The sequence below is a fragment of the Felis catus genome, chromosome C2, assembly GCF_018350175.1.
Source record: "Felis catus isolate Fca126 chromosome C2, F.catus_Fca126_mat1.0, whole genome shotgun sequence".
NCBI classification, from domain to species: Eukaryota; Metazoa; Chordata; class Mammalia; order Carnivora; family Felidae; genus Felis; species Felis catus.
This window is the reverse complement of record NC_058376.1, coordinates 4897501-4924570: the sequence shown is the minus strand read 5'-3', so window position 1 is coordinate 4924570 and position 27070 is coordinate 4897501.

Below are 27070 nucleotides of genomic sequence, written 5' to 3'. Positions count from 1 at the left end.
CGGGAGCCCTTAGTACACATGCACATATGTCAGATGGTTGATCTTCGTTTGTTTTGGGAAGGAGAGTTCTCATATTTATGGATGAACCTAGTGACACACAATTCTTCAGGCTTTGCACACATGCACGCACCACACACGCACGCACGCCACAAATACATGTGTGTAATACACTCTACATTGTGAACAGGCAGGCATTTTGATGCTAAGGAACATCAAAAGTGAACAAAGATCTCTTTATAGTCGGAAACTTACAACCTTACTAACCTCCACCATCTATCCTGCACTCCAACCAAGTTGAAGTCAATACGGACTATTTGTTTCACATTTTCCCCCAAGGACTTGACAATTCACATCCTTTCCAGGGACATGGAGACATTAATGTGGGGGTTTTCTGGCTTTTCTGCAGCACCCTGACCCCACTGGCACTATACGACGTTGAAACATTTTGAGATTTTTTTTTTGAAGCTCATGTCTTTTTTTTTTTTTTCTTTTGTTTCTAAGTTTTCCTCCCCTGTTCGTCATTTCCAGTATAATTTTTTTGGTATACCTCTAAGTAGTCCTTTGTGAATCTATACCGGATGTTTCCTGTTTTCTGTGTTGACTCTAAGAAATTGCAATTTTCTGGGCTTTAATTAAAGTGTCCCACAGGATATCCCCGTTTTCTTCTGCTTCGTGTACCATTGTGCAATTTTGTCTATTACGTTTTCTGCTCCTTTTTACAGATGCAGGATTCTCCTCCACTGTGCTGCCTTCAATTCCCATAAGAACCATAGGTGTATATTTATTATAGTTTTCAAAGTTGGAAACACCGATATCGGATGCCCACTCTTGTTGACAGGTCGACACTAGGCATGTGGAGATGACTGCTTTGTGAGTCAACAGATAGAATTAGGTAGATTTGCCAATCCCCACTGGTAGCATGGTACATACAGAAAATTGCCAAATAAAAGAATTCTAATTTTTCCTATGAAAAAAGAATGATCTATATCTTCTGATTCCAGGTAGACCTATACATGCAGACCTCTACTACCATGGCAATTTTTTTAAGTTTCTTTCTTTCTTTTTTTTTTTTTTCTTCAGAAAGACAGAGAAAGTGTGGGCAGGGGAGAGGCAGAGAGAGAAGGAGAACCTCAAGCAGGCTCTGCGCCATCAGGACAGAGGCCAATGCGGGGCTTGAACTCGCAAAACCATGAAATCATGACCTAAGCCAAAACCAAGAGCCAGATGCTCAACCGACTGAGCCCCCCAAGTGCCCCCACCACGGCCAGTTTTTTTTAAAAAACACTGGACAAATTACACAACTCATATTTTTGACAGAAAATTGGATTGAAGAGGCATAGAATTTGTGGAGACCAGAAGAACTCAAGCCAGAGAGATACAACAGCTTCTCCTAGATAAGATGCTCATCGCGGACTGTGTTATTCTTCTGGTGCGGTTGCCAGTTCTGAACATTAGTTGGAGACTAAGCTTGCCCAAACTGAGGAACGCAGCCAGAAGACTTTGGGCCATCCCTTGTGGATGGAGTGATGGATTGAAAGGGTAACCCCCAAACAAGCATGTCTCCCCTTGAGACATTTGCTGAGCTCTGCTGCAGTGCTGGAAACTGGGGACCGTAGACACTGACACAGACGGAAATTTCATACAGTGCTTAAGACACTAAGTCCCATTAGGGAGAGAAGCTCTGCAGAAAACACAGAGCCAGTCTCCCTTTCAGGCTATTGGCCATAGTCTCATTTGTGTGAGGCAACAGCTAAGCTCAAAAAACTTGGAAGGGGAGAACATTCTGGTGGGGGTGAGGAGATAAGCAAAAGCTGAGGAACACTATAGCCAAGAAACAAGGATTCACCAGATAGGAGCAAATCTGGCCAAGATTACAATCCAGCCCCAACCCAAGGTATTCTTAGTTGCATTGGAGTGATCAGATCCTCTCTCTAAATGCCCACTAGAGGAAAAGGGAACCCACACTGACTGAAGGTATTATCTAGAGCACACATGATCTATTTGTATGCAACGTCTGGGATATGATATATATATATATATATATATATATATATATATATATATATATATCACTCGACAAGCAATTGGACCAACAACTAAGAAAATGTGTGTGTTTTTTTAATTAGCAGTATATGATTTCAGTTCTGGCATGTAAAGAACTTGGAATTCATCATTCCATACTTACCAACAACAATAAAAGTCTGGACACACTGAAAATCAATGACTTTCCTTGAACTGATCCTTGAATTGAGGTCATAGGTTAAACCACTACCTCAGACTCTAGAGAATCCCAGCTGAAATCTGCTTATCTGGAGTGGAAGCCACTGCAGTTGCAGACTGGTAGGAATGTTTAAACAGCAATTTTGATTAATTGCTAGACGAAGAAATTCCTGGGGGCATAGTTTTAGCGTGTGTGTATTGGGATTGTGACCTTTACTCTCGGGAACTACACCAGGTTCCCCTGGTAAAGATCTGAGAAAGATGTCCTTCTGGCTCTGGTAGGGAAAAGCAATCCTTGTGAAATGAAAGAATCTTCAAAACACAGGACTAGTGTTCAGTAGAAAAAAAAAAAAGGTGTCAGAACCTTAGCTCAGCTGGGAGGAGGGCATCCCTCCCAGTCAAGCCCCATGTGTCCTTCCTGCCTCACGTAAGGGGAAAAAAACATAGTCATCGAGGGTCAAGGCTTCAAGGAAGCAGATTGGGAATGCTGCGGAGTAGGAGGCAAGGGCAAAAAGGAAAAGGTGGGTTGCTAGAGAGACACTTGTGAAGGTCACAGTCCCACTAACCAGTGAGATTTAATCATAAGTTTATAAGAGCTTCCCCTCCCCTGCACCTTACCACCATACCAACAGGGCTGGTGGTGTATGGAACAATGGATTAAAGCTGAAAGAGCTGCAGAATGAAGACTTTATATAGGGAAGAGTACCTAGGGAAGCCCGAAGTCAGCAGGGGAGGAAAAAACAGCGACACTGAAGAAATAGGAAGTTTCTGGAACCTACAGCAACCAGCACTGAGTGCAGACTAACTCTTGGCCAGATTATTAGAACACCTAGCACCGTAACCCTATTTACTTTAGTTCCTGTTCCCGCCGGCTGAAATGCCACAGCCAGCTCTCAACAAAAAAATTACAAGCCATACAAAAAAAGCAAGAAGAAGCAAAACATGAAAAGATGGATATTTTAAAAAACTATGATTACTCTGCTGATGTATATAAGAGAAAATGCAGACAACATGTGAAAACAGATGAGTAATGTAAGCAGAGAGTTGGAAACTCTAAGAATAAAAAAAAAATGTTAAGAATAATACTGTAAGAGACACTAAGGCTATTTGGATGGGCTCATCTGTCGACGCAACAGAGCCAAGGCATTAGCGAACTTGAAGACAGATCAAGGAAAACTTCCCAAACTGAAAGTCAAAGAGAAAAAAGAATGGGAAAAAAGCAATCCCGATATAGAATACCCAAAAATGGTGGAATAATTTCGAAGTTGTACCATATGTGCAATCGGTACAGGAGAGGAAATAGAGTGCAGTGCAGAAGAAACATTTGAAATAATAATGGCCAAGAATTCTCCAGAATGAAAAGCAGACACTAAACCCCAGATCCAGGATGGTCAGAGAACACCAAATGACACAAATACCAACCCTCTCCCCAAAATACCAAGGCACACCAAATTCAAACTACAGAAAACCAAAGGCAAAGAAAAGATCTTGGGGGGAAAAAAGCCTGAGGGGAAAACAATAACCTAACCTATAGAGGAACAAGGATCAGAGTTACAGCAGGTGTCTCATCAGAAACAATGTAAGTAAGAAGAATGTGAAGTGAAACATTAAATTTGAAAAATAAAAAGAATCAACTTGTAATTATATACAAGCAAGCTATCCTCCAAAAGTGAAAGATGGGATAGGATAGGGTATTTTGTATGCTTCAAAAGAGACACACACCCAAAAATACACACTTAGATGATGTCATGTCTAGAAGGGGCACTCAGGGATGTTATACCATGTTGTGTACTCCAGTTAGAACCGGCCTTGATGAAATCCAACATGCAGTATACCATAGACAGGATAGCCCTATTCTTGGACTTGGTGAAACTATCTGAAACTGTCTGATACTGTATTGTTGGAGATATGGCACTATGCCTTTACCAAAACCCACTGAATTTTCTAGCACAAAGAGCAAATGATAACGTATACAAATTTTAAATCACTTCAGAGTTCAGCGATCCCAGTCTGGAATGTAGAATATAACAAAAGGATCAAAGCATATTCAACCCTACTAAACAACCCCAGTGAAGAAAGGAGTGAAAAATATACTGACCTAAGGAGCTTTGGAAAGGAGTGAAGCCCGTAAGTCTAAAAGTGAAAGAAACAGCACATAGGCAGAGGGCTCTCGTTGGTAATGGTTCCCACGGGATTATGGATTAATTCTGGAACTAATCCAGGTGTGTACTAGACTTAGCACAGCAAGTGTGGCAGGGGTGGAAAGTAGGTGTCTCACTGTTGTAGTGGGAGTTTACGCATTAGCAGAGGGAGGAGGCTAGAATGATCTGGGTGGTAATGGATTGGAGTCAGAGCCATCAATGCAAACTCACAGTTCACGGACTATAGTCCAGATGGTTACATATGGAAATGTTTGTCAATGTGTTATCAAGCAGCACATCTGGCCCCAAAACTTGGTTTCTTATACTACTTTCTCATCAAAGGAACCAGGACTCCTTGGAGAAATGTCTGATTCTAGGACCAGAGCAGAAAATACACAAGACGAACCCGCATGTTACCAGAATGTAAAGAAATGCTCAAAAGCAAAACAAATGATAGTTTATGTCAAAGGAACACGAGAGTCAACTGGAAGATTTCCTAAGGGTGAAAACTAGGTTAATTGGGGCAAAAAATAAAGTAATATTGGATTATTACCTAAAATGTAACATATATATCCATTCGTCCATACCGATATTAATAAATGATTGAATAAGTAACTACGTGGAGAAGAGACAGTCTTCCTATTTGGAAGAATCCCAAATAATTTATGTGGATACTTCACCTTCAAGGAAGTGGAGCGTAACTCCCCGCTTGAGTGTGGACTGTGCTTAGGGAGTTCCTTCCAAAGCGTGCAATATAGAGGAACTTGTGGAACACCACTGCGGGATTGAGGTTAACATCACTCCTGGTAAGTCATGTTGATAATGTGTATCCTAGATACGTGCATGAGAATGGCACATTATATCTGTTCTTCCCTCAAGCTTGTAAGTCTGCTCTAATCGTGAGAAAAACATCAAGCAAATCAGCAATGACTGGGGAGACTTTCTACAAACTACCTGACCAGAGCTTCTCAAAGCTGTCATCAAACACAAGGGAAGGCTAAGAAATGGCCACAGCCTGGAAGATCCTAAGGAGACGTGACAAGTAATATAATGCAGAATCCTAGAACAGAAAAAGGACGCTAGGTAAAAACAAAAGGAATCTGAATAAAGTATGGACTTTAGTTAATCACGTATCCATATGGGTTCATTAATTATGAAAAATATACTGCACTGATATATTAATAATAAGGGCAACTGGGTTCGGAGGACATAAAACTCTCTGCATTCTTCTCATACCCCTTTTTTTTGTAAATATAGAACCATTCTAGAATAAAAAGTTTATTTTTAAAAAGGCCCTACATGTTCAAAAACTAGGGGTACACTCACAGAAGATCCAGGTATTGTAGAATGTTGACAAGGACTTTAAAACAACTATAATTAATATGTAAAATAATAGAAAGAAAAATAGCAGCGAAAGTAATGAAAGGGTAGCAAATATTGCTATAAGGTAGAAGTAGAAAACATAAGCAAATGGACATTCCGGAATTTTTTAAATGTCTGAAGTTAAGATGTTGTATAGATTTAACAGAAGAGCTGGCAAAGCAGAAAATGGCAGTGATGCGCTCAGAGACAGTGCATGGAAAATATCCAGGCTGAAACACATTAAAAATAAAAGAACGGAAAACCAATTCAAAGCATAAAGACAAGTCAGGACATAGTCCACAGCTCTAATACATGTGTGATTGAAGCTCCAGAAAGGAAGGAGGAGAGAGGGTGGACAGAAAAATATTTGAAGGAATAACGGCTAAGACTTTCTCAAAACCGATAAAAGATCTCAACCCATATATTGTAGTAACTCAGCACGACATAAGCAGGGTGGTTACCCCCTTCCAAAAAAAAAAATCGTACAAAGCAGGTTTATTTAAAATGTTGAAAACAAGATACAGGAGGGAAATCTTTCCAACAAGGAAAGACACATAACCTTCCAAGAGCTACAATATATAGAAGCCAGAAACAACGGGTGATGTCTTCAAATCTCTGAGAGAAGGAAAAAAAAGAACCTTGCAACCCAGCATTTTATTCCATCATAAATTCATAAATCTCCTTCAAAAATGCACAAAATAAAGATATGTTTAGGAGAGTAAATGCTGAATTAATTCGCTTCCACACACTGAAGTTCTAAAGGAGTTAAGAGTCCTGGGAGGAGTCAATACAGGGGTGAAAACAAATGTCATTAACTGTTTAATAGCAATAACTTAATCTTAATAATGAATTAATCCAAAAAGTGATGATAGCGTCTCATGTGGTTAACCACATAAGCAGAAGTACAAATGTATGACTCTGCTCACGCAGGTGCTGAGCACAGATGGGGTCACACTGGGGTAAGAGTCTCCCATTCTCCCAGACGTGGCGAGGCTAAATCCTCCTCTGGGATGAACATTAATTTCCCACAGAACCGCTACACAAATTAGAAGAATATAGAACAAAAACCTAAAGAGTGAGAATTTTTGAAAAAATACACCTAATCCAAAGGGAGTCAGGAAATGACAAATAAAAGAATCAAAAACAGAGGAGACAGATAGAAAACAATGAAAAGATCATAAAATTAAAGTCAACCACATTCTTTAATTTTTTTTAATTTTTTTTAATTTATTTTTTGAAGGAGAGAGAGAGAGAGACAGAGCACGAGCAGGGGAGGAGCAGAGAGAGAGACACACACACAGAATCTGAAGCAGGCTCCAGGCTCCAAGCTGTCAGCACAGAGCCCCACGTGGGGCTTGAACCCACCAACCGTGAGATCATGACCTGAGCTGAAGTCAGACACTCAACCGACTGAGCCACCTAGGCTCCCCAAAGTCAACTATTTTCTTAATTACATTCCTGATGACTGGAATAAACAGCCGAATTAAAAGACAAATAATTTATTAAAAACAAGCTCCAATAATTTAATACTTTTTTAGACATTTATTCATTTTTTCAGAGACAGAGAGACACAGAGCATGAGCGGGGGAGGGGCAGAGAGAGAGGGAGACACAGACCCCGAAGCGGGCTCCAGGCTCCGAGCTGTCAGAACAGAGCCCGACATGGGGCTTGAACCCACCAACTGGGAGATCATGACCTGAGCCGAAATCGGACATTCAACCTACTGAGCAGCCCAGGCGCCCCTCCAATAATTTAATGTTTGCGAGAGACAATAACAGATGAATATTGTCATAAAAAAGTCAAAGGATGGATGTGGGTATAACTCCCTTCTAACAGAACCAGGAAAGGCTGTAGTGGCCATATTCTACATTAGTGTCGTACCTGTAAGGCAACAATTAGATCAGAGACTAGGAAGGACTTTATCATAATGATACAAGGATCCACTGAGCCAGAAGATAAAACTCCTCCTAAGGGGCACCTGGGTGACTTAGTCGGTTAAGCGTCTGACTCTCGGTTTCAGCTCCGGTCATGATCTCACGGTTTTCATGCGTTCGAGCTCCGTGGGGGGCTCCGTGCTGATGGTGTAGAACCTGCTTGCGATTCTCTGTCTCCCTCTCTCTCTGCCCCTCCCCCAGTCGCACTCCCTCTGTCTCTCTCAAAATAAATAAATAAACTTAAAAAAAAGACTCCTAAATGTGTATGTACTTAATAACGTAACTAAAACATACCTAAAGCAGACATTTGCAGAACACAAAGGAAAAATAAACAATCCATTGTCAAGTTTGGAGATTTTATGAAACCTCTGAGAGAATAGGTAACTGAGAGAATAGGAAACTAACAGAAAATCAATTTCGACAATAAATTTCATATTTAAAAAAAAGGAAAAAAAAGAAAATCAATTTAGTAAGGTCATAGGAAAATTAAACAATATGATTAGCTGAGTAGACCCAACTGACATTATGGAAACCTAATCCTGACGTACAAAAGAAACATGCTTCCAGTTCACACGCAACATTCGCCAAAATAGGCGTTAGGATGAGCCAGGAAGTAGATCTCAGCAAATTTTGAGAAGTCAGAATCATACAAATCACATTCTCTAACTTGGTGGTATTAAATTGCACGTCCCTACCAGGTAACTAAAATAGTCTCAGGTACTTGAAAATTAAGCAATGCGTGTCTAAAGAACACTGAGTTAAATAAGGAATCACAACAGAAGTTATAGAATATTTTCAACGAAATAATAATGATGATTTAACATTTCCAATCTTGTAGAAAAAAGCCGAAGAAGCAGGAGAACATTTATGGCTTTAATAAATGTGTTTAAAAATAAGGTTAATTAATTATCTAAAATTGCATCTGAATAAGCTAGAAAAAAGAAAAGGAAATTCAACCCGACAGAAGAGATGGAAATAGTAAAATTAAGAACAGAAATCAATTTAATAGAAAGAAAACAGTTAATACAGAAAATCAATAAAGCCAAAAACAGATATTTTGCAAAGACTACTGGTGTCATTACGCCCTCTATAAGACCACCCAAGAGAAATGAAAAATGACAAAAATTATCAATTTTTGGTATCAATATTTAAAAAAGAACATAACTATAAATCCTACTGGCATTAAAAAATAATGTTATTATGCTAACTAATTTGGATGTAAATTAAAAAAATTAAAAATAAAATTAAAAAAATAATAATGTTATTAATGATTTTATGCCAATTTTTTGAAAAATTAAGTGGACAAGATATTAAAAGCACACACTAGTAACACTGTCAAAAGAATTGAAATCCCTGAAGAATTGGGTATTTTCTAAAGAGTTGATCCCATTAAAATTTTTCCCACCAAAAATTCTAGATTAAGAAGGCCTCCCCGGTGAACTTGTTCAAAATATTTAAGGAGGGGAGCCTGGGTGGCTGTCAGTTAAATGTCCGACTTCGGCCCAGGTTACGATCTTGGGGTTCATGGGCTCAAGTGCCTCATCAGGGTCTGCACCGAGAGCACAGAGCCTGCTTGGGATTCTCTGTCTCCCTCTCTCTCTGCCCCTGCCCCTGCCCACACAGATGCACACATGCTCACTCGCTCTTTCTTCTTTCTTCCTTCCTTCCTCCCTCCCTCCCTCCCTCGTTCCCTCCCTCCTTTCCTTCCTTCCTTCCTTCCTTCCTTCCTTCCTTCCTTCCTTCCTTCCTTCCTTCCTTCCTTCCTTCTCTCTCTCTCTCTAATGGGTAAACCTAAAAAAATATATATTAAGGAGGGGGCCGCCTGGGTGGCTCAGTTAAGTGTCCGACTTCAGCTCAGGTCATGACCTCACAGTCTGTGAGTTTGAGCCCCACATCGGGGTCTGTGCCGACAGCTCAGAGCCTGGAGCCTGCTTCGGATTCTGTGTCTCCCTCTCTCTGTCCCTCCCCTGCTCATGCTCTGTCTCTCTCTCTCTCACACACACAAAAATAAACACTTAAAAAAATATTAAGGAATATATAATAGCAATTTTTACAAACAGTTTCAGAGAATAGAGAATCAGGGAACTCTTCCCAAATAATTTTATAATCTCGATTGACATGGTCATTTCAAGAAAGGATAATTATGGGCCAATCTCTTTTATGTCTATAGGTGCAAAAGTCTTTTTTAAAATTACCAAATTGAATCCAGCCCTAAATATAAAGGACAAAATATCGTGGTCATAGGAAGCTCATTATGGGAATGAAAAGATGGTTTAGCATTGAAAACTGATCAATTAAATGCACCACATTAACAAAATAAAGACGACAAATAATATGTTCATCTCTGTAGGTGCAGAAAAAGCAGTGATAAAATCTGACACCTTTCATAATATTAAAAAAAAACCTTTCTGCAAACTAGAAATGGAAGGAATCTTTAGTCTGTTGAAAATGTTTGCCAACAGCTAATATGATACTTAATGATGAAATATTAAAATCTTTCTCTAAAATTTAGAAAAAAATACGAAGATTCCACTATCATCCCTCCCATCCAATGTTGTGCTAGGGGTCCTGGACAGTGCAAAGGGCAAGAAAAGGAATAAAAAAATTTTAAGTGTTAGAAAGAACCAAATAAAACTCATTATTCACAGATGACATGATTGTACATTAAGAAGACAGAGTGGATCTACAAAGAGAATAATGGCATTAAAAGGTGAATTTGCCAAGTTTGCTGGACAAACAGTAAATATATAAGTATTGAAATGTTTGCCTATATATTATCAACAAAGACTATGACATGAAACATTTAAATATCATTGCAAATCGTGTTAGAAAACATCAATGCTTGAGAATAAATGTAACAAAAGATATGCATGAAATCTACACTGCAAACCAAATACTGGAAAAGATTTAATGAAATATATAACTCAGTTATATGATAAGCTACAGTAATTAGGACAATGGGATACGACCTCAAGGATAGACCAGTTGAGTGCCACCCACCAGAAAGGAATACATTTGTAGAATTTTTAAATGAGAATTAGAGGGTGGGATCCCGGAGCCCAGGCACACTTCAGACTTGACTAGCTTCCTTCCCTCTTTCTTCAGGATTCCATTTCAGAATCTCCTACCCTTCTTCTAAGCATGGACGTTCAGAAATTGACTTCTTCAATTTGTTGCTTTATTAAGTAGAGTTTACATATTCTGTTCGAAATTTTTATGGTGCAACATCAAACACATTTCTCCAATAAAAGGAGTCGAATGTGCTTTTTCTTTGGCGTGATACTTGATCGAATTCGTGTGCTACTTGGCAGAAAAACGTTCGCTTCTGTGATGAAAAGACCATCTGAGCTCTCAGCCTTAGTCCTGGAGCAGGAAGCGGACCGTGCACATTGCCTGTTTGGGGAAGGGAACACCGAATGGGCTCTCCCAGGGCTCTGTCACGACCTCCTCCCAGTTCCCCAGGACATGAGACTTACTCTCTGCGAGTCTCTTACCCTCACCTGGGGAGGGCGAAGCTGCTAACACACCCCCGCAGAAACGCACCCCACATATTTCACGCGTGCCCACACATACCACACGTGCACACACAGCACACATTAATACCAAACGTGCACACAGTAGGCACACCACACACTCACCCATCAGAATGGAAAGAAAGTTATACCACTGGCTTGACAGTTGCCCCGAAGGGTCTGGATTCTCCCCCTTCCCTCCGGACGCTGCCGGGATGACACTGAGGCCGGGAAGGGTGGTCGGGAGGCCCGGCTGCTCCGGGAACGCTCATGGCCAGCAGCAGTTCGAGAACACCGGATGGGGTCTGCCTCGCCGGGGCTGCAAGGGTGGAGGACAGGGCAACATCTCTGCTGCCCTGAAGAGCGGCCGCGGGGGCCTCCCAGGCTCTGGAATCGCAGCAGGTGCCTGGGACCCTTGGCCCGCCACTTCCAGACAACAGAACCTCTCCACGCCCCCATCGCCCCACTTGAAAGATGACATCGCGAGGACTAGATGAGACAGAGCGGGACAGCGGGCCGTGAAATACAGATCTGCCTGAAGCGTGCCCACCAACTTTTCTCAGCGAAAACTCCGATCAGGAGAGGTCATGGGAAGGGCTTCCTACCTAAAGATAGAGAGCAAGCCCACCGAGTTGACCCGTGAGCCACCTCAGGGGGGGACCGAGATGCACTGTGACCACCTTCTCGTAATTTTAACAAAGGAGTAATCTGAACACCTAGCACGGCTTTCAACCTCGCCTGGCCCCTTGGATGCCAGAATGTTCTGACAACGAAGCCAATCATAGGTCGATGCCAAGGAAGGCAGGCTTCTCCTTCTGGCCCGGAGCACACGCCGACGTCTGGCCAGCTGGAGGGGGCTGGACACGAAGACAGACAGGACCTCTGCAGTGGTGACCACACCGATGCATGGCGAGAGGCCAAGAAGTGATCTCTGTTAGGCCTTCGTTGCTTTTCTTGGAAAGAACTTCACTGGGGGCGCCTGGGTGGCTCAGTCGGTTGAGCGTCCGACTTCGGCTCAGGTCATGATCTCACGGTTTTGGGTTCAAGCCCTGCATCGGGCTCTCTGCTGTCAGTGTGGAGCCTGCTTTGGATCCTCTGTGCCCCTCTCCTTCTGCCCCTCCTCCCCGATCTCTCGCTCTTTCAAAAATAGATAAAAATTTTAAAAAAAAGAAAGAACGTCACTATTCCAGCCCAGCTCTGTCGGGGTGCAAAGGGTCCCCTTATCCAGGAAAAGCGTCTCTCCCGACCTGTCATAGACCACATGTACAGGCAACTTTTCCTAAATATGCATGTAGCATACTCCCTAGAGGCTTTTGTGGGGGAAAGCACGTGTTTGCAAAAGAATTGTTCCAAACAGTGGGACATATTACAAGCTGCACGTGCATATCACGGAGATTCAGCTTTTCCAGATCTCCCTGGAAAAACTAATGTTCCTCTGAAAAGGGCCACGCCGGGAAAAGTCCTGTCATCCCTGTGTGCCTTGAGGAAACCATCAGAGGGGTGCTGATGTTTGTCTTCTATGCCCTCAGATCTTCATCAGCGTAAAGGAAATAGAGGCTGCTTGTAGGAACGCATGAGTTAAATCAAAACATTTCCTTTCTATTTCAGGTCGGTGATATTTTACATAGATGCATCACGGCGTGGATTGGAATGAAGAAGGAAAAGACCAAAAGCAGTTTTGTTCATGTGGGAGAAAAGCGAATATTTTAATCTTCTTTTGCAGACTCTGGAACACGTTGTCTTTACTGTTAAAAGCAACACCGTGACGACAGCTGTTTAATATGAAGGGTACGGACTCACAGTGCGTCTGGCTCAGAGTCCCGGCGTGTCCTACCATACTTTCTCCGTACTATCTTGTCAACTGCAGCCCTGGTGGCCTCACCCAGCGGTGATGTCACCTCTAGAGAAGGAGAAAGATATCTTCACAGAGAAGGAAACACGGGCCTCCTGCTGGAGGAGGAACCGTCCTTGTGGAGTGGGAAGTAACACAAGGTGAAATTCGTCAGGATAGTGATGTCAAGACCCAAGCGTAGAGCCAAACAGCCAAATACAGCACTTTTGATGGTAGAAACTAAAATGGACTGATGGTCTACTCTTTGTATTTAGTACATATATGTACTTAGTAAGACAATATTACATTGTCTTACATGGTAATACTCTTACATTGTCTTACAATACTACATTGTCTTACTAAATATTCACAACCATCCTAGGACCATCCCCCTCATATTATTTACAAGGTTCAAAACAGGGAAATAACAGACCAGTGGGAGGGACGGATCCAAATGTGGATGGGCTGCCCTGCGAGTGAATGAGGGCTGAGAAATGATGTCCACAGCTCTCTCTGTGCGAGGTAGGGTGGTTGTATATGACATGGGAATTGTCATACAGAAGAGCAGAGAAGACAGATTTTGCGCACACACACACACACACACACACACACACAGCAGATACTTGCAGAATGTTCCCCAATTAAGATTTTCCAGAAAAAAAAAAAAAACAAGCAGGTGCCTGGGTGGCTCAGTCAGTTGAGCATCCAACTTCGGCTCAGGTTGGTCATGATCTCACAGTTCAAGGGTTCGAGCCCCGCATCCGACTCTGTGCTCACAGCTTGGAGCCTGGAGCCTGCTTTGGATTCTGTGTCTCCCTCTCTGCCCCTCTCCCACTCACACTCTGTCTCTCTCCCTCTCTCTCTTTCAAAAAGAAATAAACATTAAAAATAAAAAAAAAAAGATTTACCCAATGTCCTTCTCACAGTTGGACTAGGTTGTGGGTTTGAGGCAGATCGCAGAGGTAAAGTACCATTTGCTTCATATCGAGGACACATAACATTAACATGAAGTGTCCACTGTTGATGTTGACCTTGGTCACCTGATTGAGGTCATGTTTCTCAGCTGCCTTCATGGTAAAAATATCTCTTCCTTCCCCTTCCATTACTGTCCTCTCTGAAAGGAAGTCGCCATGTATAGTCCACACCTAAGGTGTGAGTAATTATATTCCATCTCCTTGAGGATGTGTTATCCACATAGATGTATGCTTCTTTCCATAGGAGATTTTTCCTTATTATTTTATTTATTTGTTTGTTTGTTTATATTCATTCTATCTCACATTTCTATCAGTATGGACTCATGGATATTTATTTTATACTCTGAGTTATAATCCGATATGTTGGTGTTCACTAGGGTTCAGCTCTGATCCCTGGGAGTTCTTTCAATTGGTGCTTGTGTTCCTTTGATAAATTCACATCAGTGTGTGTGTACGTGTGTGTGTATGTTCCTCACTTTTTGGCACTTCAAGATGCTCCGGGCTCATCTGGTATATTTCCCGTACTCGTCAAAGGATTACTCATTTCTCCGAGGACTGCTGGTTCCTCTTCCTGGAGAACGGCACTAGAACGCAAGATCTGAGCACGAGCTGTGCTCCTCGCTACAGGGATTTCGTTGCTTCTCAGCCCAGTCAGGAGACAGAACAAGGAAATATACGTGTGCATGCTAATCCTGTATAAACACATATTCCTAAAGCCTCCTATATGTCACCATCTACATCCATGTATTAAGCTAAACATGAGTGTATACTGATGTCTCAAACTCTCATCCATCGCCACACGGATCATTCTAGCCTCCTCCCCTTGCTTATCTGGAAACTTACCACTTCAGCAGTGACAAACCTGCCCCCCAGCACCCCCACTTCGTTAGATTTACATCGCAGTATTTCTGTCTTCTTTCTCCTCACCCTCCTTCTTTGGTGTTATTGTGTGTTAGTGACTTCATCTTCCTCCGGTGCCCTTATTTTGGTCCTTCCCTGTTGTCCTTATGCTTCTCTAAGAACTTTTCCTTAAGTGGAGTATGTGTCTGTGGTTCTTTCCGCTCTAAGCCACTGTCACTACACTGCAGCCTGGCGATGTGATGCTCAGATGTGGGGGAGGACACATTCCAATACCTGCACTTACGTCGTAGTATTGTCAGTGGGTCTCTGATCTTCACAAGTGTTTCCTAGCTGTTGTCCTCCCTCCCGGGAGACAAGAAGGCTAAAGGGGGAGAGCTGGGATGTTGGAATGAGGTTCTGGTTAAATCTTTTCCAGTGTCTTTGTCATGGGGGATGCCCCAGGCACATTTCAAAGCCGTTACTCGGCCCCTCCCCTCACCAGAGACACAAGAACATCTTCCTTCGCTCTTCGACGTGAGAACCAGGTGGCGAGTCAGAAGCAGGGGCCCTGAAGTCTGATACTCCCAGGACTTTCTTTCCCTCATACTATGCACACTCAGCCTCCAGCAATTCATCAAAATTACCATTCAAGTGTTCCCATGGATGGCCACAGCGGTTCTGCTTCTGGGGAGCAGACCTCCGTGGCTGTATCTCTCCCCAAATGCATCCATCCCTCCAGACTCTGTATTGTCCATTTTCCCTTCAATGTCAGTTCTCCAATGGGGTCAGAGAAACGTGCTGGTTCTCAGCTATTTTTCTTGTTGTAAGGCTGGGAGTAATGACTTTCAAACTCCTCTATGTTGAAGGCAAAAAACACCCAGGCTTCCTGTCAGGTTGGATATGGAGGTGAGGAAAAAATAATACTGATTGGGGACTGTTTAGCGGATGATGACCAAAAGTCGTGTTCACTGTATACAGTATTCGTGGGTTGTAAGCATTACCTAGTGTGAGAAAAACAGTCTATTACACATACCCCCTTAGCTTGATTTTGAAGTCAGTGGCCCCAAGCAGTCAATTATTCCCATTACAAGGTGGAACAGTCAACACCGTGAGCTTCTGGTCTCAAAATGACTTTGCCCTTCAGAATTACCTAAGGGAAATCTTGAGACAAATACCTTCTAAATGGATCATTTTTACAGTGTTGTGTCATAAACATATCATCAGCTCCAGGTAAGGTGCCCCGCAGCCATCAGCAGCAACTGGGTCTGGAACATTCTCTCAGCCGCTCCTTGGAGCCCATTTTCCGCACGTCTGACAGCCCCTTCTGGCCCCGAGGGATGCCAAAGCATTGGCAAGCTTTTAGACTTAACATTTAGTGAAGGACCCTTATACTCAACCCTGTCCCACTCACAGGACAATGGGATAAGTGGATATAGTTTTTAATCCAGACTCTGAACAAGGATATGACTCCTCTGCCTGTGTTTTGCATCTGTAAAATGGGTGTAGGGGTATTTCCTCATGATGCCTGTAGAACTTAGCCCTGATGTGTGTATCGTAAAAGTCCATTAAAGTGAGCTCACCATCTAGATCGCTCGGTACTGCCTGTTCCATCATTTGGTAAAATTTCTGCCAAGAAGGGGAGCCTGGGTAGCTCAGTTGGTTAAGCCTCCAGCTCAAGTCATGATCTCACAGTGCGTGGGTTTGAGCCCCATGTCAGGCTCTGTGCTGACAGCTCAGAGCCTGGAGCCTGCTTCGGATTCTGTGTCTTTCTCTCTCTGCCCCTCCCCTGCTTGTGCTCTCTCTCTTTCCCAAAAATAAATAAATAAACCTAAAACACAAATTTCTGCCAAGAAGTGTAAACATTGGTTATTCTGCTTCTGATTAGCGATCTCTGTGAGGTTTCCTGAGTTAAAGTAGGAGGTTTTCACCCTTGGATCTGATTAGCCGTGTCTCGTGGCTCAGGATCAGGAGGAGTTGCCCGTATGAAGAATAGGCTCTGATGGTCTGAGTTCCTGGAGGCTCCTTCTCTTGTATATGAGGTTGTTCTGGGTGTGCGATGGGCATTCAAAACCTCGGTCATGTACTCTAGCAATATCTCCCTGCTGTTGAGTACTGAGGACACAATGTTGGGCCAAACAGACATGGTCTTCTCACAAAGCTGAGTCTGTGGAGCAGCACGGATGTGAACCCCCTAATCCCACCAGTATCAATGGTAGCGAGTGTTAGGGCAAAGACACAGTGCGGGTGGGGGAGGGGAGGGGAATCACAAGAGACTAGGGACTGGGGACCTACACCAAGCAGGGGTCAGAGGGCCTCCGGGAAGCAAGGACATTGACTCTGAGATTCTGAAGGAGGGGACAGAAGCTCAGTGGACAGGCGGGCAAGGTGATAACCTTGGAACGTACCCCACATAAGCAAAGTGTTGGCAAACTTCCCCCATGAAGAATTACCTAGAAAATAATGTCAGCTTTGCAGACCACATCTGTCCCAACTACTCAACTCTGCCATTATAGCACAAGCCACAGACAGTAAATAAACAAGAGAGGATGTGCTCCCATAAAAATGTATTTATGGACACTGAAATCTGAATTTCATGGCATTTTCGTATGTCACAAATTATTCTTCCTTCGATATTTTTTCCCAACCAATTGAAAATGTAAAACCCATTCTTAGCTCACAGGTGACACAGACAGACGGCAGACCTAATCTGGCCCATGGCCTGGAGTTTACGGACCCTGGAGGTGAGCCGAGAAGGAGGTCGTGGGCAGCGGTGGGCAGCGGGGCTGAAAGACCCCCAAGGATGAGGCCTGGATATGGTGAGGTTTGCACGGCAAGGCTTTCTCCCTGTGAGTCCCAGCTGCAAGGCAAAACTGCCCTTTTGTACATGCTGAAATGCTACACAAAAGCATTCTAGTACTGCTGTTTGTGATCTCATCACATGTTAAGGCTGGGGCCCCGGAAAAGGGGATCAACGTGACCTCATTTGCATGCGAGGTAACTCACAATTGCCCAAGGTCAAGGGAGCTAAGACCAATCGTTCTTAGGAGACCTCATTCAAGACTAGGGAGGAGTAATTTCCTCCCATCTGGTGACGAATACGTCCTCCAGTTCAAACTGCTTGAAAATTCATTCCCAGCTGCTAATGAGTATCGGTTAGCAAAATACGGAGTATCCCTAGATAGCATTCTTTTCCTAAAGAAGCGAGGCTCAGGAAGTCTGTACACACTTTCATTAAAACAACAGTCAGGTGCCAGGTAATAGTCCTGTGCCTTCATTAATTCCCATATTCAACAAGTACGTAGCGAGACAGCAAGGGTGCATATCAGTTCAGAGGGAAACCGGACAGAATAGTTGGGGCCCCTCCTCCATGATGCTTACAGCTTAGGGGAGATAGATATTCCACGATCACACAAAATTGTGTATTTTCATAACCAAGCCAGGTGACATAAAGGAAAAGGATAGGAAACCGTGAGGCAATTGAACAGGGCTCATGGTTCAGGTTGGAAGGTGAGAGTGACCTCTCTCCGTTCTCTCTGATGACAGAGCAACTCTGAACCTGGAAAGGGCTTAGGATATTCGAAAAGCTCAACAATGGTCTTCAGACCAATGCATTAAAGACAAATAATCTAAGTCAAGGCTAAGACACCATCAAGGGTGGCCCTGGTGAGGAGTCTGGATCTTATTCTGTGTGCAGAAGAGAGTCTCCAAGGGGTGTAAAGCGGGGCAGCATTGCTCTATGATTAGATGTTCATGGGAAGATGCGTGGAGGGCGGGTATCAGTAATGAACTTGGGTTTCTAAGGGCAACTAGACTCGATGGCATTCCAACACCTGCACAGCAAGATTTAAACCACTGGATTCTTGTGATGCGGTTTCTCTTCTCAGCATATTCAGGGCGGTAAGAAAATGAAAGCCAAAGTCCCGTGGTTCGTGCATCACCCAGCAACGAGGACGCGTGTGCTGAGGACAGGTGCAAGAGATAGGTGCATGTCATCTGCTCGCTCATCCTTGTCCAAAGCCATAGAATATTCAGGAGGCAGCTCATGTTTGGAGGCTTGAACATATCTATGCACCCTGGAAATACACGTCGTGTTTCAGGAGGACCCGGTGAGCTATTTTACAGAAAGGTATTTTCCTTCTTGGATAAAATGAATTAACATAGTGCCACATGGTTCTTTTTAAAAAAAAATCTGTGAATGTTGGGGCTCCTGGGTGGCTCCAATGGTTGAGTGTCCCACATGAGCTCAGGTCATGATCTCACGGTTCGTGGGTCCGAGCCCTACATCAGGCTCTGGGCTGACCCTGCTTTAGATTTTCTGTCTCCCTCTCTCTGCGCCTTCTCTGCTCATGTTCTGTCTCTCAAAAACAAAAATAAAATAAACATTAAAAATTTATAATTAAAAAGATAAAAATAAAAAATTCTGTGAACGTTAAAATAAACTTTCCTTCTGGCCTCAGTTGTCTTCTGTTTATATCTTTCCTCTGGTTAATTCGTTCTCAAAGAACAGGACGAAAGGTCATCAACTGATGAATAGATAAAGGAATTGTGGCTTATATACACAATGGAATACTACTTAGCAATGAGAATGAAATATGGCCTTTTGTAGCAACATGGATGGAACTGGAGAGTGTTATGCTAAGTGAAATAAGTCATACAGAGAAGGACACGTATGTTTCCACTCTTATGTGGATCCTGAGAAACTTAACAGAAGACCATGGGGGAGGGGAAGGAAAAAAAAAGTTAGAGAGAGAGGGAACCAAACCATAAGAGACTCTTAAAAACTGAGAATAAACTGAGGGTTGATGGGGGGTGGGAGGGAGGGAAGGGTGGAGGATGGGTATTGAGGAGGGCACCTGTTGGGATGAGCACTGGGTGTTGTATGGAAACCAGTTTGACAATAAATTTCATATTAAAAACAATAGGACGAAAGGCAAAAAGGTGTCAGCTGAAGAGCTATTCTCTTTGAATTCAATGGGGATTCTTATAATTTACGGCCAGAATTCTAAATATCACTCTTTCTTTGTTCGGGGGGGGGGGGGGAAACAAGAGTAAAAATGCCTAATTAGGAGAAAGGGAAGTACTATTTTTCTTGCTAAAACCTGCGTATCATCTATTTTAATGTAATTTGGAGGGTGGGGAGGGGATCACTCAGTGTAAAAATATTCTGAGTCAACGTGCGGTCGCCTTCGTCCCTACCACGCTCCCCCTGAAAGTACAGTGCCCGACACCATCCGGGAGCAGACAAGGCACTGGCTGGCCGCTCTGTGTGCATCACTCGGCTTACTCAGAGTGACAGAGTAACAGCTGACTTTTGGTATCTGGCACCGAATGCCCAGATTAGTCAGGCGGCCACAACAAAGGTCCCCACACTGGGTGCCTCAAACTACAGAAAGGTATCATTTCTCAGTCCGGAGGCTGGACGGCATGGGCAGGGTTGGTTTCTCCTGAGGTCTCTGTCCCGGGCTTCCAGAAGGCCATCTTCTCCCTGTATTTTGGTGGTTGTCCCTGTGTGTATCTGTGTCTTCATCTGCCCTCCTTCTAAGGACACCTTGAGTTAGGGTCCACCCTAGTGGTCTTGTTTGACCTCAGTTGCCTCTGTAAAAACCCCTGTCTCCAAATACAATCACTTAAGGATTAGGGCTTCAGCCTATGCATTTTGGGGGGGGACGCAATTCAGCACATAATAGTGCCTAACAAAAATGGAGGCATGTTCACCTAAGAACTGGGAGTGGCCGGGAAGGGTAGATGTTCCCGAGACAGCCTGACTGAGAAAAGGCAGAAGAGATACAACATGAATCTTCTCCTCACTGATCTGGGCTCCTGGGTGTACCTCCAGAGTAGACGCCCAGCAGAGACTGGGAGGTGGGGAAGGAGGAGAACCAGGGCCACGGTCAGGGAAGGAGTCAGATGACGACTGTAAGATCCCTGCAGGGGCTTAAACACCAAGGGGTTAATTAAGGACCGAGTCGGAGACCCAAGGCACTCCAGCTGCCTCTTCCTGCCGTGACTTCCTGGAGAAGACAGGGGAGTCACCACAAACACTCCTTCACCACCAGGGGAAATATGTGCTCGCTACCCAAATGAGGGCTGTTTCTCGCAAGCTCTAGCTCCCCCAAATGCAGGGTAACTACCATGTGAGTAACTAATCGCCACGCACGCAGGTGTGCTTTCTGGGAGCCCAACAGCATCCCCGCGCACGTGGATGTTCGGGGTTGGTGAAAAACAGACCCTGGGCGCGACTGAAATCTGAGAGCAGTAAAAACAAACAAGGAAAAGGGAAAAAATATAACGAAAAAAGAATGTGATCCGGACACTGATGTAGCAAATGCCTGACAATTAATCAGCTAAGTTTCTCCCTGAGAAATGCTGTCTTCCTGTCTGGGGTGACTGGACAATGACCACACCCGGTCCTCGGATGTGTCCGGGCTCTCGTGAGAGCTTTGGGGTTTCAACGTGTTACTACTGCTCCCACTGATCCTAAGAGGAGAGACTCTTTCATCCACATGCTGCAGAAGAGGAAACAGGTGGTGGGGGTAAGTGGTCACCCAGCCAGGAAGCGGGGGACCCACTTTTCCTCCAGGCCATCGGTGCCCGGCCCCCCACTGTGGCGAGACAGGCAGGACCAGACCTGCCCGCCAAGCCAGTCACCTGCATTCACATAGACTCAGTTGCTTACGTGTCCCACGTGGAAAAGGCAGCATTGTCACCAGAGTTCAAAGCAAAATGCTCAGCCCAGTGACCCTTAGTAACTTGCCCCAGGTCAGTCCCTGCACTGCATTGTGGGGGTGGCCGCTGCGGTCCCCTCCTCCAGAGCAGCAGGGACAAGCAGGGCAGGGCCCACACTGCACACGGAGCCTGTGGAAGACAAACCAGAACCACTCGGCCACAGAGAGCTGGCCTCCCTGGGGCCGGGACGGCTCCTGGATGCCCCTGAGCCACAGGCCCCTGCTGCCCGCCTCTCCTGGGCATAGACGAGCAGAGGTGCCAGCTGAACGGTGGTTTCAGGCGATTAAAACCACATCTCCCTGGGACACAGTCGGTTAAGCTCAGTCGGTTAAGCGTCTGACTTCGGCTCAGGTCACGATCTCGTGGTTGATGAGTTCGAGCCCTGCATGGGGGCTCTCTACTGTCAGCACAGAGGCTGCTTCGGATCCTCTGTCTCCCTCTCTCTGCCCCTCCCCTGCTCGTTCCCTCTCTCTCTCTGTCTCAAAAATAAATAAATAAACAGTTCAAAAAACCTGCATCTCCCTTAGTGATTCCAAAAGAGCAAGGTGGAGGAAAGCACTGCCTTCCGGAGATCTGTGGACAGCTGAGGGCTCCAACCACCCAAAAGGACACAAATGGGGAGATGAGCCCCACCGAGCTTTCTCTTGAGCACGAGTAGGAATGAACAAGTCAGCCAAGGGGGTCTTGCAGCTGAGGCCGAAGCTCAGGCCAGAAGCAAGAGACGGGCGGCCGGAACCCAGGTGACACTCTCCAGACGCATCCGGGAAGCCCGGCGTCACCGGCTTGTTCCTGCTGAACCTGAAGCCCGGCATCGTGGGTCAGGTGTGTCTCCACCAGAGACCGGCAGCTTTCTGAAACAATTTACACTGGAAAATAAACGTATCTGTACATTTCAAGGGGTTTATCTCATAATTTTCCTTTCTAACTCTTCTGTAAACGAGGGATAAGAAAATGCAGCTTGGGAGGGTGGTTTATCACAAGGGGAAACAAGCCTTTGCTTTTGTTTTTGTTGTTGTTTTTTTTTTTTAATTGAGAGAGATAGAGCACAGGCAGGGAAGGGGGAGAGAGAGAGGGAGACCCAGAATCCGAAGCAGGCTCCAGGCTCCGAGCTGTCAGCACAGAGCCCGACGCGGGGCTCGGACCCACAAACCCGTGAGACCATGACCTGAGCTGAAGTCGGTCGCTTAACCAACTCAGCCACCCAGGCGCCCCTGGTTTTTTTTAACATAAGCCTAAGTTTTTCATATGAGTTTCAAAGTTCGGGTCTGCTTTTGTTTTCTGCAAGAGCTTGGACGAACAGAGCCCCTTCCCAGAGCTCAGGCCCGGGGCTCTCCTGAGGCCTTGCTCCCACAAGGGTCTGCTGTGCTGCTCATGATAACAGACTTCAAATAGAGGGGCGTGTTGAGGAGGGCATGACTGAGCCCCAAACGAGCAGCAGGGAGGTCTCCATATATGTTTTCTGCAGCGGGAAACTGAGTCCTAATCCCTGGGACAGAAATAGCCTAAAAGCTATTGTATAGACACAGATATAAGTATAGATCTAGAGTACAGATATTTGGGTACAGATTGGGATGCCTGGGTGGCTCAGTCGGTTGGGCATCCGACTTTGGCTCAGGTCATGATCTCACGGTTCGTGCTTTCGAGCCCCGCGTAGGGCTCTGTGCTGACAGCTCAGAGCCCCAAGCCTGCTTCGGATGCTGTGTCTCCCTCTCTCTATCCCTCCCCTGCTTGCACTGTCTCTGTCTCTCAAAAAATGAATAAATGTTAAAAAAAAGGTTGAGATACATGGGTACAGTAAGTATGTGAGTGCATGTACATATGCATATAAATGTTGAGATACATGTGTGCCTACATACGTGTATATGCACACACGCGTACATCTATTTGTATGCAGCTGTAAGTGCATGTGTGGGTGTGTATGGATGGGTGGATAGAGGACTGATAATAGACGGTAACTAGGTAGATAAAGGGATGGGTGAGCGATAGAGAAACACGTAGGCAGGTAGGTAGAAAGACAGACACAAACCATGAAACTTGCATTTTCAGAAGCTGGGAAAACAGGAGCCAGGTCCACTGAGCCTAAAGGCAGAAGCCACCAGAGCAAACTCAGGTTTGAGCGAAATCAAAGTTCCCGGTACGGTCACATAGACTCCTTCCAGAACCCTCCAGGGTGCCAGGGTGCAGCAGGCTAAAACCAAGGGTATATGGGGAGGGGGAGGGGTGGGGGGGAGCGTGCGTGAGGCCAGACTGCAAGCTTCCCAGCTCGAGTGCCCGCAGGCCAGGGGGGTGTTTGAACGGGGGGGGGGGGGGAGGGACCCAGCAGCTCCAGCACTGCCACTGAAGACATTGGGGGTGCAGGCACACGCTGCCAGATTTTCCCTTTTTTAAGTGGCTTTTCCAGCTATGAGTTTTCAACGTTGGCTCAATTTATTTAAAAGGGGCAAACGACAGTCTTACATGGCAACATACACCCCCCACGGGACATCGAGGTGGATTGGGCTCCCTGTGGCGTCTAGGCACGAGATGCTGAAAAGGACAGTCATGGTCTCTGTTCCCATGGGGTTTCTAGAAGCTTCTGGGGCTTCCAGTCTACTGGGGAGAGAGAAACTTGTCACTGCAGGAAAATGTCAGAGCTAAGACACCTGGCAGGGCTGTAGGACCCCTCCCTGAGGAAAGGCGGGAGCACGAGTCAGGGGTGACGCGGCGGGAGCCCGACGCCTGTGGCAGGAGGAGTGACGGGACGTGGAAAGCGGTAAGGAGTGCCCGAGGCGCGTGGTGACTCTCTCTCCACCTCCTCTGGCCTGGTCCCGCTCCAGGAGAGTCCCATCTTCCTGTTCTATTTCAGCCCGTTGTCCTCTTGCACTGGTGCTCTTTTTCTTTTCATTTTTATAAAACATCAGAGCTCTGTTGGGCACCTCCTTTGCAAACACACTGCCAGACGATTCATTTTTTATTTTGTTCATGGCATCTTCCTACCATAGGAGCGTTGAGAGAGAAAAATAGGGGTTTCTTTACTTCGTAGCTTTTCTGTTTTCTTTGTGAACAATGTCTCTCTACCCTTAGAGTTCCTTTTACAACCTTTGTTGGGTTTTTAAACACCATAGTTCCTTAATCAACCTGCAATTTCTTCTGGGGCATAATCTGACTTAAGGTCTAATGTTGTTTTTTTCCAGATGGACAGTCAATAAGTTGTGCCAGAATCCTTTTTTTTTTTTTGATAAGCCAACTTTTCCAAATAAATGTCAATTCTATCTTTATCATAAATTAAATTTTCCTGCATACTGGAATTGACTTCGAGATCCTCTGTTCTATGACATTAATTCATCTGTTTTATGCTAAAACAATATTGATTTGATTACGTTAAATAAATGTAGTATAAATTTCCCCCACTACTGTTCTAATTATTTTCCAGGTAATTCTCAGGCTTTTTCTCCCCTATGTACTCATCTAATTTTGCCACACTATCGCCCACACGTGCATGTGCATACGTGCAAACATGCACACACACACACACACACACACACACACATGCACACACACATACACACACACTGACAGGCTGAATCCTGGAGTTAAAAAATTGGGCACCTGTTCTTTTGTCTTAAAGCTATTATCCCCTTTTATAAAGATGAAAATTCTCTGAATGGGCAATATTTCCCAGCAGGTTTTTACACCTGAATGAGAATGAAATCTCAAGTCCCCACTGTGAGAGGAGCTTTCTAGAGACACAGAGAGAGAGGAAGGGAGGAGGGGTTCGGTGTCGCTGCAGAATGTCTAAGGCAGAAGCTAGGAGACCAAAGCCTGCAGTGTCTGGGACAAATACACTTCATCTCCTGGTCTGAGCAGCCCCTTCCTATTCCCTGGATACTTTCCCCCTGTTTATTGCAATAATTCTTGTAGAACAGGGGTCAACATACTTTTTTTTTAAAGACCAGATAGTAAATATTTTAGGCTTTGAGGTCCAAAAGGCAACATGGAAGATATTATGTAGGAACTTATGTGACCATTTCAAATTTAACTGTTTAAAAATGTAAAAACCATTCTTAGCTTGTGGGCCCCAAGGAACCAGGTAGCCAGCGGATATGGCCTACAGGCTGTGGTTCAATGAGCTTTGCCCCAGAACCTTCCCCAAACCTTGTTCACGAAATTCCAGAATCTAATGCTACTGTCCCACTAAAATGTTGATAGGAAATTATACACAGAAAAGCATTGTTTCCATAAACAAACTTGACAATATTGTGTATCTGACGATACGACCCAGAACGACCCAGACATAACCTATCCTCCCAATACATACCAAGATTACCTAATTTGATCATTTTTTAAGTTTAGTTATTTATTTTGAGAGAGAGGGAGGAGGGGCAGAGAGCGAGAGAGAGAGAATCCCCAGCAGGCTCCACGCTGTCAGCACAGAGCCCAACAAGGGGCTTGAACTCATGAACCGTGAGATCATGACCTGAGCCGAAATCGAGTCAGACGCTTAACCGACTGAGCCACCCAAGTGCCCCCCCCTCCCCAAAATGACTGAGCTTTAAAAATGTATTTGGAAAAATTAACAATATTAAATAAATACATAATGAAAAGTTACCTGGGCATCTAGGAGAAAAGAAAGAGTGCTTTGCAGGGCGCCTGGGTGGCTCAGTCGGTTGGGCATCCGACTTTAGCTCGGGTCGTGATCTCACAATCCATGAGTTCAAGCCCCGCGTCAGGCTCTGTGCTGACAGCTTGGAGCCTGGAGTCTGCTTCGGATTCTGTGTCTCTCCCTCTCTCTGCCCCTTCCCTGCTCATTCTCTGTCTCTCAAAAATGAATAAACGTTAAAAAAAAAATGAAAAAAAGAATGAGTGCTTTGTAAGGAGGCAAAAGAAGATCATTCACACGTTTTTCCAGAGCAATGGCTTAGGCCATAAGAAAACGGAGTCACGTTTACGACTACGAGAAAAAAATGTGAGTCCAAGGTTTACCATCCACAAGCTGACTTCCGTGTATGCAAGGCACAGGAGCACTGTTTTCAGCATGTGGGAGCTCTTCCTGGGGAACCTGCTAAGGAAACAGCTTCAGAAAACCAGAGGACTTGTAGACGCGACTATTATTGCCAAGCATCTACTGTAGCATCCCTTCTAGAGCGAAGTCTTCATGGGGGATCAAAAAGAAAGAGTGTGGTGCGAACTGGCTGTGCATTCCGACAACATAGATCTGGTATCAGAGCAAACAGGGAGAACACGTGCAAACAAGAAGTTTGATGCTTCCAGCAAAAATCCTGTGATGGTATGAGCATCGGTATTATGAGATTTGCGTGTGCAAAGGGGGAGAAACACACAATTCTGGGTATTCTATCCTCCCCTTGTCATTGAGAACGAGTATTCTTAGTTTGGGAGAAGGGAGATAGGTTGTCTCCTTTTCCTTTATTTATTTGTTTATATTCTTCTATTAAGACTTTATTTTTTGGAGCAGTTTTAGGATCACAGCAAAATTGAGGGGACCGCACAGAGAGAGCACCCACCCCACATACACACAGCCCCCCTGCAACAT